The sequence below is a fragment of the Mobula birostris genome, chromosome 2 (genome assembly GCF_030028105.1).
Source record: "Mobula birostris isolate sMobBir1 chromosome 2, sMobBir1.hap1, whole genome shotgun sequence".
Lineage (NCBI taxonomy): Eukaryota > Metazoa > Chordata > Chondrichthyes > Myliobatiformes > Myliobatidae > Mobula > Mobula birostris.
In genome coordinates, this window is record NC_092371.1 from 29,442,087 (window position 1) to 29,454,812 (window position 12,726).

Genomic DNA, 12,726 nt, shown 5'->3' on the forward strand with positions numbered 1-12,726 from the left:
TTTCCGGTTGCTTTTCTCCGCCGTATCTGTACACTGATGCGAAATAAATGGTTGGAGACGATGAACCAAATCATCAAATCTACCTGCCAACATCCGAAAATATTTGAAATGCATTTCCTCAACCATGTCTCTCACAAAGAAACTCAACACAGTGGCATAGAAACCCCACCGCCAACTAGCGTTTTGGCGGTGAATTGCAGAGCGACGCAGACACAACTATGCACGGTCGCTTTGGCGTAGGGCTATGCAAAAGTATAAATCAGGCCTACGGCGTAGCCCGTATGCACAAGTATAGATCAGCCTTAAGAAAGGGCAAGTGTGAGTAATGTTGCAGCTCTATAAAACTGGTTCGACCACACTTGGGAGTATCGTGGTCAGTTCTGGTCGCTTCATTATAGGAAGGATGTGGGAGCTTTAGGGAGAGTGCCAGGATGCTGCCAGAGTTAGAAAGCATGTCTTAGGTGGAAAAGTTGAGCAAGTAAAGGCTTAAGAGCAAAGGAGGATTTGATGCAATTTGATAGAAATGTACAAGATGATAAAAGGCATTGATGGAGTGGACAGCCAGTGTCTTTATCCCTGGACGGGAATCGCCAATTTCTGAGGACATCTGTTTAAAGTGAGGAAAATTTCGTAAATATGTCAGAGGTAGGTATTTTACAGAGAGAGTAGTGGGTGTGTAAGACAAACCACTGGTAGTAGTAGAGACAGATTAAAGACATTTAAGGGACTCTTAAATAGGCACATGGATGAAAGGAAAATGGAAGGCTATGGAAGGTTTAGATTGATCTTGGAGTAGGTTAAAAGGCTGGCACAAAATCATGAGCCAAAGGGCCTGCACTCTGCTTTAGTGTTCTATATTCCATGGTTTTTATTCCTGTCTACGCCGCAGTCTCCAGTCTATGTAGTGTCACTGATTAATCTGTTCCATACCTTACAATAATTAATGTTAATGCACTTCAGTTTGTTATTTATGTGTGATGCATCTGTAGATTCTACCTCTCCTTCATGTCATTGTGTGTTATGTGTATTATTGTGCTTTACATCCTGGTTCGAAGAAACATTGGCTCATTTCTATATACATTATATGGTTATATACATCATACACATGTATATAGTTAAATTACAATAAACTTGACTTGACGTACCTGGCTTTATTTTTGGAAGCCAGCTCTAAATGCACATCGATTACCTTTCTGACCTTCAACCCTGGGTACACACTTTTCCTATGTTGCAAAGATACAGAAAAGGAAAAAGAGGTCCCTCTACATGAGAATATGAAAGCTCGATGGATGTTTAACTGCTAGTGCTATGCATTGGAGTTTAGAAACATAAAAATCCTACAGTACGATACAGGCCCTTCAGCCCACGATGCTGTGCCGAACATGTACATACTTTAGAAATTACCTAGGGTTACCCATAGTCTTCTTGTTTTTTTAAGCTCCATGTACCTATGTAGGAGTCTCTTAAAAGACCCTATCGTATCCGCCTCCACCACCGTCGCTGGCAGCCCATTCCATGCAGTCACCGCTCTCTGCACAAAAAAACTTACCCCTGACATCTCCTGTGTACCTACTTCCAAGTACCTTAAAACTGTGCTCTCTTGTGTTAGCCATTTCAGCCCTGGGAAAAAGCTTCTGACTAGTCACAGGATCAATGCCTCTCATCATCTTATACAGCTCTATCAGGTCACCTCTCATCATCCATCACTCCAAAGAGAAAAGGCAAAGTTCACTCGACCTATTCTCATAGGGCATGCTCCCCAATCCAGGCAACATCCTTGTAACGCTCTTCTGCACCCTTTCTATAGTTTCCACATCCTTCCTGTTGTGAGGTGACCAGAACTGAGCACAGTACTCCAAGTGGGGTCTGACCAGAGTCTGATATAGTCACAACATTACTTCTCAGCTCTTAAACTCAATCCCATGGTTGATGAAGGCCAATACACCGTATGCCTTCTTAACTGCAGAGTCAACCTGCGCAGCAGCTTTGAGTGTCCTTGGGACTCGGACTCCAAGATCCCTCTGATCCTCCACACAGCCACACTCTAAGTCTTACATTAATACTATATTCTGCCATCCTATTTGACCTACCAAAATGAACCACCTCACACTTACCTGGGTTGAAATCCATCTGCCACTTCTCAGCCCAGTTTTGTATCTATCCTACTGATATCCCATTGTAACCTCTGACAGCTCTCCACACTATCCACAACACCCCCAACCTTTGTGTCATCAGCAAATTTAATAACCCATCCCTCCACTTCCTCATCCAGGTCATTTATAAAAATCATGAAGAGAAGGGGTCCCAGAACAGATCCCTGAGGCACACCACTGGTCACCGACCTCCATGCAGAATATGACCCATCTACAACCACTCTTTGCCTTCTGTGGGCAAGTCAGTTCTAGATCCACAAAGCAATGTCCCCTTGGATCCCATGCCTCCTTGCTTTCTCAATAAGCCTTGCATGGGGTACCTTGTCACATGCCTTGCTGAAATCTATACACATTACATCTACTGCTCTACCTTCATCAACGTGTTTAGTCACATGCTCAAAAAATTCAATCAGGCTCGAAAGGCACGACCTGCCTTTGACAAAGCCATGCTGACCATTCCTAATCATATAATGCATATGTTCATAAATCCTGCCTCTCTCCATCAGCTTACCAATGACTGAAGTAAGACTCACTGGTCTATGATTTCCTGGGCTATCTCTACTCCCTTTCTTGAATAAGGGAACAACATCTGCAACCCTCCAATCCTCCAGAACCTCTCCCGTCCCCATTGATGAGGCAAATATCATTACCAGATGATCAGCAATCTTCACCCTTGCCTCCCACAGTAGCCTGGGGTACATCTCATCTGGTCCTGGTGACTTATCCAACTTGATGCTTTCCAGAAGCTCCAGCACATCCTCTTTCTTAATGTCTACATGCTCAAGTTTTTCAGTCTGCTGTAAGTCATCCCTACAATCGGCAAAGTCCTTTTTGGTAGTGAATACTGAAGCAGAGTATTCATTAAGTACTTCTGCTATCTCCTCCGGTTCCATACACACTTTTCCACTGTCACAGTTGATTGGTCCTATTCTTTCACACCTTATCCTCTTGCTCTTCACATACTTGTAGAATGCCTTGGGGTTTTCCATAATCCTGCTCACCAGGGCCTTCTCATGGCCCCTTCTGGCTCTCCTAATTTCATTCTTAAACTCTTTCCTGCTAGCCGTATAATTTTCTAGATCTCTATCTTTACCTATTGTTTTGAACTTTTCGTAAGCTTTTCTTTTTTTCTTGACAGCCTTTGTACACCACGGTTCCTGTACCCTATCATCCTTTCCCTGTCTCATTGAAACGCACCTATGCAGAACACAACGCAAATATCCCCTGAACATTTGCCACATTTCTGCTGTACATTTCCCTGAGAACATCTGTTCCCAATTTATGCTTCCAGGTTCCAGTCTGACAACTTCATATTTCCCCTAACTCCAGTTAAATGCTTTCCTAACTTGTCTGTTCCTATCCCTATCCAATGCTTTGGTAAAGAAGATAGAATTGTGATTATGATCTCCAAAATGCTCTCCCTCTGAGAGATCTGACACCTGACCAGGTTCATTTCCCAATACCAGATCATGTACAGCCTCTCCTGTTGTAGGCTTATCTAAATATTGTGTCAGGAAACCTTCCTGAACACACCTAACAAACTCCACCCCATCTAAACCCCTTGCTCTAGGGAGATGCCAGTCAATATTTGGGAAATTAAAACCTCCCACCACGACAACCCTGTTATTATTACACCTTTCCAGGATCAGTCTCCCCATCTGCTCCTTGATGTCCCTGTTACTATTGGGTGGTCTATAAAAAACACCCAGTAGAGTTATTGACCCCTTGCTGTTCCTGATTTCCACTCACAGAGACTCAGACAATCCCTCATAACTTCCTCCTTTTCTGCAGCTGTGACATTATTTCTGATCAGCAGTGCCATGCCCCCACCTCTTTCACCTCCCTCCATGTCCTTTCTGAAACATCAGAAGCCTGGCACACTCAGCAGCCATTCCTGCCTGAGACATCCAAGTCTCTGTAATGGCCACAATATCATAGCTCCAAGTACTGATCCACACTCTAAGCTCATCTGCTTTGTTCATGATGCTTCTTACATTAAATAGACACATCTCAATCCATCAGTCTGAGCATATCCCTTCTCTATCACCTGCCTATCCTCCTTCTCACACTGCCTACAAGCCTTCTCTATTTGTGAGCCAACCGCCCCTTCCTCTGTCTCTTCAGTTCGGTTCGCACCCCTCAGGAATTCTAGTTTAAACTCTCCCCAATAGCCTAAGCAAACCTCCCTGCCAAGATATTGGTTCCTCTGGGATTCAAGTGCAACCCGTCCTTTTTGTACAGGTCACACTTGCCCCAAAAGAGGTCCCAATGATCCAGAAATCTGAATCCCTGCCCCCTGCTCCATTCCCTCACCCATGCATTTATCCTCCACCTAACTCTATTCCTATACTCACTGTCATGTGGCACAGGCAGTAATCCTGAGATTACTACCTTTGAGGTCTTGCTTCTCAACTTCCTTCCTAACTCCCTGTAGTCTGTTTTCAGGACCTCCTCCCTTTTCCTACCTATGTCATTGGTACCAGTATGTACCACGACCTCTGGCTGTTCTCCTTCCCACTTCAGGATATCATGGACGTGATCAGAAACATCCCAGACCCTGGCACCTGGGAGGCAAACTACCATCCGTGTTTCTTTTCTGCGTCCACAGAATCGCCTGTCTGACCCCCTAACTATAGAATCCCCTATTACTGCTGCCTTCCTCCTTTCTCTACCCTTCTGAGCTACAGGGCCAGACTCTGTGCCAGAGACGCAGCCACTGTTGGTTCCCCCAGGTAGAGTTTCCAGATTTTAAGCAGCAAGAATGGTGGCAAGGCTCTGAACAATGGGAGATTAATTTCTTGGTGCTCATTTCCTGTAATGGGTGCATTTTCTCTTGCTCATGATCTTTTCACTATCCCTTCTGTAGGTGGCTGCAGGAGATCTGGTACAGGGTTGCCTCTGGAAACAAAACGGAGTTGCAGCTGTTTCCTGTGCTCAAGGAGTCTTTTATGCAAAACCAAATCCTACTGAAAGCAAACCATGAAGAAAAACTATTTCCCATTTAACCCACCTTGTTTGTTAATAGTTTACCTTCAGTACAATGTACGAAACTTCATCAACTAGCTTAATAACTATCACAAAGTACTAAATATTACAAGTATATGCACATCCTGTAAAAGTTCTGTTATTAATTCCTATCCACAACTGAATTTGCTAATGATATGTTGTAATGTTTCTCCACTTCACCCTCCCCCACCTTTTTATTCTGGCTAACACAGACAAAATGCTAGAGGAACACAGCCAGTCAAGAGTAGACAATAAACATTTTGGGCATCAGGACATCCTCTCCATAGACCCTGCCTGACTTGCCGAGCTCCTCCAGCATTATCTGTGTGTTAATCTGAATTTCCAGCATCTGCAAAATCTTGTTCTTACCATCTATGTTCTTATTGTGGCTTTTTCTCCCTTCCTTTCCAGTCCTGATGAAGGGTCTTGACTTGAAATGTTGATTGTTTATTTCCCTCCAGAGATGCTGTCTGACTCAGAGTTCCTCCAGCATTTTTTGTATTGCAGTACTGCTAGCAGGGTTGTTTGGAATCATGGTCAGAGTCTCAGAATAATGAGGCCAGCTTTTCAATGACTGAGATGAGATTTCTTCACCCAGAGTACAGTGTGACTAAACCGAATGCATTGTGAAACATCAGAGAAACAAATGCAAATTGAATGATCTCTTTGTGGGAATGACCTTAAACTTTCAGTTGTCTGTCACTTTATTTTACTATCCCAATCCGAATCTGATCTCTCTGTGGCCTCTTGCACTGTTAAAATGAGGTGTAGTTGCATTCATTGATTGGAGTTTGAGTTTAAGAATAAGGAAGTCATGTTGCAGCTGTATAAAACTCCGTTTAGGCCATGTTTGAAATACTGGTTACCGTTCTGCTTGCCCCTTTACAGGAAGAATATGGGGACTTTGGAGAGGTTCACCTGGATGCTGCCTGGATTCGGTGGGTATTAGCTATAAGCAAATGTTAAACAAACTACTATTATTTTCTTTCAGAGGCAACCTGACAGAAATACATTAAAAGTCTGAGAGCTATAGAGAGGTTAAGTAGTGTCTTTTTTCTTTAGATATAGGAGCATAATTAGGCCATTCATTCATGGTTGATTTATGGAAATACAAATACTGGAGAGCACAGCTTTTAAGTGTGGTGAGAGTGTTTAAGGGAGATTTAAATGGCAAATCTTCTTTGTTGCCTAGAGTGGTAGGTGCCTGGAACACACTGCCAAGGCAAGTGATGGAAGCAGAAATAATAGCAATATTTAAGAGTTATTTAGACAGGCAGGGAGGGAATTGAGTGATATAGGCCACATACAGGCAGATGTGTAGTTTACATTGGCATCATGGTTGGCACAGATGTTTTGAACCAAAGGGATTGTTCCTGTGCTGCACTGTTCCATGTTCTGTGACACACCGTTTTTGCCTCCCATCCTTTTTACCCTTATTTCTTCTATTTGCATAATCAGGCATAGCCCGGATGGCGAGACTGTTGAACTTCACATATTTTATATTAGCAACAGAATCGGAATTAGGTTTGTATCACAAACACATTATGAAATTTGTCATTCTGTCACAGCAGTACAGTGAGAGCCATAAAAATGTTACAGAAACAGAACAGCAAAAAGGAAATAGTGAGGCAGCGTTCATGAGTCATGGACTGTTCAGAAATCTGATGGTGGAGGGGAAGGAGGAAGAATACATTATAGACAAAGAATCTTAAAAGTGCTGATTATTTGATCCTTTCAGAGGACTGTTTGTTCTACCTATTGCCCCCCCCACCTTTTCTACTACCTCAAAGGTCAAAGTAAATTTATTATCAAAGAACCATGTATGACCCTGAGATTCATTTTCTTGCGAGCATTAACAGTAGATACAAAGAAACGCCATAGGATCAATGAAAAACGCACAGATGGGCAAGCAACCCATGTGCAAAAGACAACTGTAAATAAAAAATTAATAAGTAAATAAGCAACAAATACCGAGAATATAAGATGAAAAGTCCTTGAAAGTGAAATCCATAGGTTGTGAGAACAGTACAGTGTTGGGGATTGGTGTTTCCTAATAAGGAACCAGTCAATATTCTCTCCACTGCACATCTACAGAAGTTGATCAAACTTTTAGATGACATGCCAAACTTTAACAAACTTTTACGTAGAGGCACAGTCGTGCTTTCTTTTGAATGGCACTTACATATCCTCTGAAATAATTACACTAAAGAATATAAAATTGCTGACCCTCTCCACCTCTGATTCCCCCAGTGAGGACTCTGGTTTCCTCCTCCTGTATTTAATAAATGCTTCTTGGTCTTGCTGACATTGAGTGAGAGGTTGTTGTTGTGGCACCTTTCAACCAGGTTTTCAATCTCCCTCCTATATGCTGATTTGTCACCATCTCTGATTTGACGAACATCAGCAAACTTAAATATGGCATTGGAGCTGTGCACAGCCCCACAGTCATAAGTGTAAAATGAGTAGAGCGGGGAACTAAGCACACATCCCTTTGTTGATGATGATTGTGGAGGAGATGATGTTGCCAATTTGAACTGACTCGGGTCTGCAAGTGAGGAAATTGAGGGCCCAATTGTACAAGGAGGTATTGAGGTCAAGGTCTTGGAGCTTATTTAATAGTTTTAAGGGGATGATAATATTGAATGCGGAGTTGTCAATGAAGAGCATCCTGATGTATGCATTTCACTGTACAGATGTTCCAGTGTTGAGTGAAGAGCCAATGAAATGGTATCTGCTTTTGACCTGTTGCAATGGTAGGCAAATTGGAGTCAATCCAAGTCACTCCTCAAGCAGGAGTTGATTTAGAGATACAGCACAGTAACAGGCCCTTCTGGCCCAATGAGCCCACAATGCCCAATAATACCCTAACCTACCAACCCGTATATCTTTGGAATATAGGAGGAAACCCCCACGGTCACAGGGAGAATATACAAACTCATTATGTTTTCACCAACCTGCTCCATACTTGAAGAAGGATATACTGGCTTTGGAGGCAGTGCAGAGGAGGATCACCAGGTTGATTCCAGGGATGAAGGGGTTAACCTATGAGGAGAGATTGAGTCACCTGGGACTGTACTCTGGAGTTGAGAAGAATGAGAAGGGATCTTATAGAAACATACAAAATTTTGAAAGGGTTAGATAAGATAGAAGTAGGAAAGTTGTTTCCATTGGTAGGTGAGACTAGAACTAGCGGACATTGCCTCAAGATTCAGGGGAGAAGATTTAGTTCGGAGATGGGAAGAAGATTTAGTTCGGAGATGAGGAGAAACTGTTTCTCCCAGAGAGTGGTGAATCTGTGGAATTCTCTCTCAGGGAAGTAGTTGAGGCTTCCTCACTAAATATATTAAAGAAACAGTTGGACAGGTTTTTACATAGTAAGAAAATTAAGGGTTATGGGGAAAAGGCAGGTAGATGGAGCTGAGTTTACAGACAGATTAGCCATGATCTTATTGAATGGCGAGGCAGGCTCGATGGGCCGGATGGCCTACTCCTGCTCCTATTTCTTATGTTCTGAAAGCAATTCATCACAATGAATGTAAGTGCTATTGGTCAATAGTCATTGAGGCAGGTTACCACGTTCTAGTCTAACTTGTTATTGTTCCAAGTTCTGATAAATAATTCCTGATCTGAAACTAACTGCTTTTCTTTCCACAGATGCTGGCTGGTGGGCTGAGTTTTTCCAGCATTTAGCATTTTTTAAACTTGTGTTTCATTCAACTGCATTCTTCACTAACTGTGTACAATGAAGGGAGAGGAATCCATTTCACTTCTTGTGATACGACTGGACTGAATTAAGAAGTAAGTCACCACCTGCATTGGTTTGGTGCCTCTTGAGTGAAAGCCTACGTATCATTGGGCTACTTGGCAATAATGACACGGTGTAGAGAGCAGCAAGCTCCCCCTCTGACAGACTGGAAGAGCAGAACCAAGTCAATGAACTGCACTCACTCTGAAACTGACCAGCAGTCATTAATCAATGAACAGATCTGTCATAAAACCTACTGGTGAGCATGACTCTTCCTCCACCTCCACCACTCTCAGTACTAAATACCAAACTGAATCTTCTGTGTAGAATTTAATCTGCTTAATGCAGGTCTCTTTAGGAATATTACCCATTTGTTTTAATTGGGACACATATACTAATGGTGAAATACATTTTTCTTTAATAAAGTTCGAATATGTAGTGATTTAGTCTTGTTAAATGATTTGGCTATTGAAGGAATACAAAGTATCCAAATACAAGAAAAAATTCTCTTCAATCTGTGCCCTTGATTGATTTTATGGTTTTATTGCTTTTGTAAATGATTAGTACACTGCAGGATTTGTGTTCAAAATATATCCAGTTTCCAATAGATTAAGCTAATTGATTATCACTGCAGTATTTGCTTTCAACATAAACTCTGAAAAATGTAAGTAAAATATATATACAAATTAAATAGAACTTGATACATTCTTGGAGCCAAGAGCATTGCTTCTGTTTTAAAGCTAACTTTTAAATTACAAGATTGTGGGTGCTATTTAACTAAAACCACTTAATTATTTTAATATTTTTCCTATATTTTAAAGAATAGTTTTAATAAAAAGGATATGATGATTCATTATTCACTTTTGTTTTCTTATCCATAAACTACATCCTTGTCACCAATTTGCCAAACTATGAAAATAAACAGCAAAAACAGCTGCTTCCAAACTCACCAGAATTCATAAAAATATTATACATTGTATTATTTTTGTTCAGGGTAAGAATCAGTTTTCTGACTTTAGCACTTCTACATGAAGGCACATTAAATCTTTGAAGAGTCAATCGTTAAGGATGTGGTTTTGAGGGAAATGGAGGTACACGATAAATAGGCCAAAGTCAGCATGACAAATCTTGCCTGACAAAACTGTTAAAATTTTTTGAGGAAATAACAAGCAGGATAGACAAAGGAGAGTCAGTGGATATTGTTTACTTGGATTTTCAGATGGCTTTTGACAAGGTGCTTCACCTGAGGCTGCTTAACATGGTACTACAGGGCGGAAAAAAACTAACATGGACAGAGCATTGGCAGATTGACAGGAAGTGAAGTACGAGAATAAAGAGAGGCTTTTCTGACTGGCTGCCAGTGACTCGTGGTGTTCCACAGAAGTCTTAGTTGGGACTGCTTCTTTTTACGTTGTATATCAATGATTTGGATGACAGAATGATGATACAAAGATAGGTGGAGGGGCAGGTTGTGTTGAGAAAGCGGGGAGGCTACAGGAGGACTTAAACAGATTAGGAGAATGGGCAAAGAAGTGGAAAACGGAATACAGTGTGGGGAAGTGTATGGTCCTGCACTTTGGTAGAAGCACAGTCTATTTTCTAAATGGAGAGAAAATGGAGCTTAGAAAAATAGAGGGCTATAGGCAAGCCTAGTAATTTCTAAGGTAGGGACATGTTGGGCACAGCTTTGTGGGCCGAAGGGCCTGTATTGTGCTGTAGGTTTTCTATGTTTCTATGTTTAAAAATCCAAAGTGCAAAGGGCATTTATGCAGGACTCCCTAAAGGTTAATTTGCAGGTTGAGCAGTGGTGAGGTAGGCAAATGCAATGTTAGCATTCATTTCAAGTCGACTAGAACGTGAAAACAAGGCAGTCAAGGGGGAGACCTCACTTGGAGTATTGTGAGCAATTTTGGGTCCCTAATCTAACAATAGATGTGCTGATATTGGAGAGGGGTCACAGAAAATTCACAAAAATGATTCCAGGAATGAAAGGCTTATCATATGAAGAGTGATTAATGGCTCTGGGCTTGTATTTGCTAGAAGTTAGAAGAGAGGGATCTTATTGAAATCTGTCAATATCTTATTGAAAGGCCTAGATAGACTGGATATGGGGAGGATGTTTCCTATGGTGGGGGAGTCTAGGACCAGAGGGCACAGCCTCAGCATAGAAGGAAGTCCATTTTGAAAAGAGATGAGGAGGAATTTCTTTAGACAGAGGGTGGTGAATCTGTGGAACTTGTTGCCACATGTGGCTGTGGAGGCCAGGTCATTGGGTGTATTTTATACAGAGGTTGATTGGTTCTTGATTAGTCAAGGTATAAAAGGTTCGGGGGAGAAGGCAGGAGAATGGGATTGAGAGGGAAATGGATCAGCCATGATGAAATGACAGTGCAGATTTGATGGGCCAAATAGCCTAATTTGCTCCCATGTCCTATGCTCTTATGGTAAGGACTTTGCAAAGCATCACTTAAGAGTCTTAGAAGATGCTGTAAAGATGAGGAAGAAGGTCTTATGGTCAGATGTGACTAAATTGGAACTTTTCTGGCCTCAGCAAGGTAACACCATTCTATTGTAAAGTATGGTGGAGGGAGCATTCATGTTATGGGGAACTTTTCAGTAATAGGGTGGGGAAATCTGGTCATTGATTGATGAGAAGCTAAAAGCTGCTAAATGCAGAGAACCTGAATACGAACTTGCTAGTTCCTGCCAGAAAGCTTAAACTGGGGAGGAAGTTCATCTTTTAGAAGGACAATGATTCATAGCACACTACCAGAGCAACCCTGAAGTAGCTTCAAATAAAGATAATTAATGTCCTTGAGTGGCCCAGTCAGAGTCCTGACTTTAACCCGATTGAACATCTCTAGCAAGACCTCAAGATTTCTGTCCACCACCACTCGCCAACTACCCTGGCACAGCTTGAAGAAATTTGCAAGTAGAAAAAGCAAATCTTGCTCCATCACATTGTGACTTATCCAAAAAGACTACTGGCTGAACTGCTGCTAGAGATGGTTCAACTAAGTAATGAGCAAAGGGGTATGAATACTTCTGAACTGCTGATATTTGTTTTAAATTTTTAGTTTTTCATGCTTTACAATTTTTGCTAGGTTTTTTTTTTGGGCTCTCCTATGAAAAAAGGAGCATGTGATTCACAAATAAAAATACCCAGTTAAATGGATTAAAATCCCTGGTTGTAAAACTCATGTAACCAAAGGGTTGGGGCTGAATACTTTAACAAGGCAGTGTATTTAATAGAATCTATTGAGGCAAGGTGTTTGGTAATTAAAGCAACTTATTTGGAAGAAGATGCATGCATTTGGATTGCATGGTAGCTGTCCATGTTATTTATTCATTGACATACAGTGTGTAACAGGCCCTTCTGGTCCTTCAAGGTGGGCTGCCTAGTAATCCCCAATTTAACCCTAGTCTAAATCACGGACAATTACAATGACAAATTAACCTACCAACCGGTACGTCCTTGGACCACGGGAGGGAACTGGAGCACCCAGAGGAAACCTACATGGTCATGGAAAGAACATACAAACTCCTTAACAGATAGCGACGGGAATTGAACCCGGGTCGCCTGTAGTGTACAGCGTTGTGGTAATCTGTACACTTCCATGCTGTCCATCAAATAAATCCAGAGTATGTTTAAACTTACAGGTAGCCTGAATGTATGTGAAATAAGAAAGCAAAAGAATACATATTTCAATGTTACTTGCACTATCTGATTTTACTGCACATGTCCAGTGGACTGTGTATATGACATGCACTGAAGACTTTCTTTCAATTTTAGGAAATGTGTTACCAACATAATTGTGTATT

At 41.6% G+C, this 12,726-nt stretch overlaps 2 protein-coding genes across 2 annotated transcripts in view; both read right to left on the bottom strand.

Moving 5' to 3' along the window:
* The window catches only part of neurl2 (neuralized E3 ubiquitin protein ligase 2), a 28,868-nt gene extending 23,275 nt beyond the window's left edge, over positions 1 to 5,593 (bottom strand). The window contains exon 1 of the mRNA XM_072239436.1: positions 5,529 to 5,593. The gene's annotated coding sequence lies outside the window, so the exon portion shown is untranslated. The remainder of the gene's footprint in view (positions 1 to 5,528) is intronic.
* The window catches only part of snx21 (sorting nexin family member 21), a 167,130-nt gene that overhangs the window by 16,981 nt on the left and 137,423 nt on the right, over positions 1 to 12,726 (bottom strand). The window lies entirely within an intron of this gene.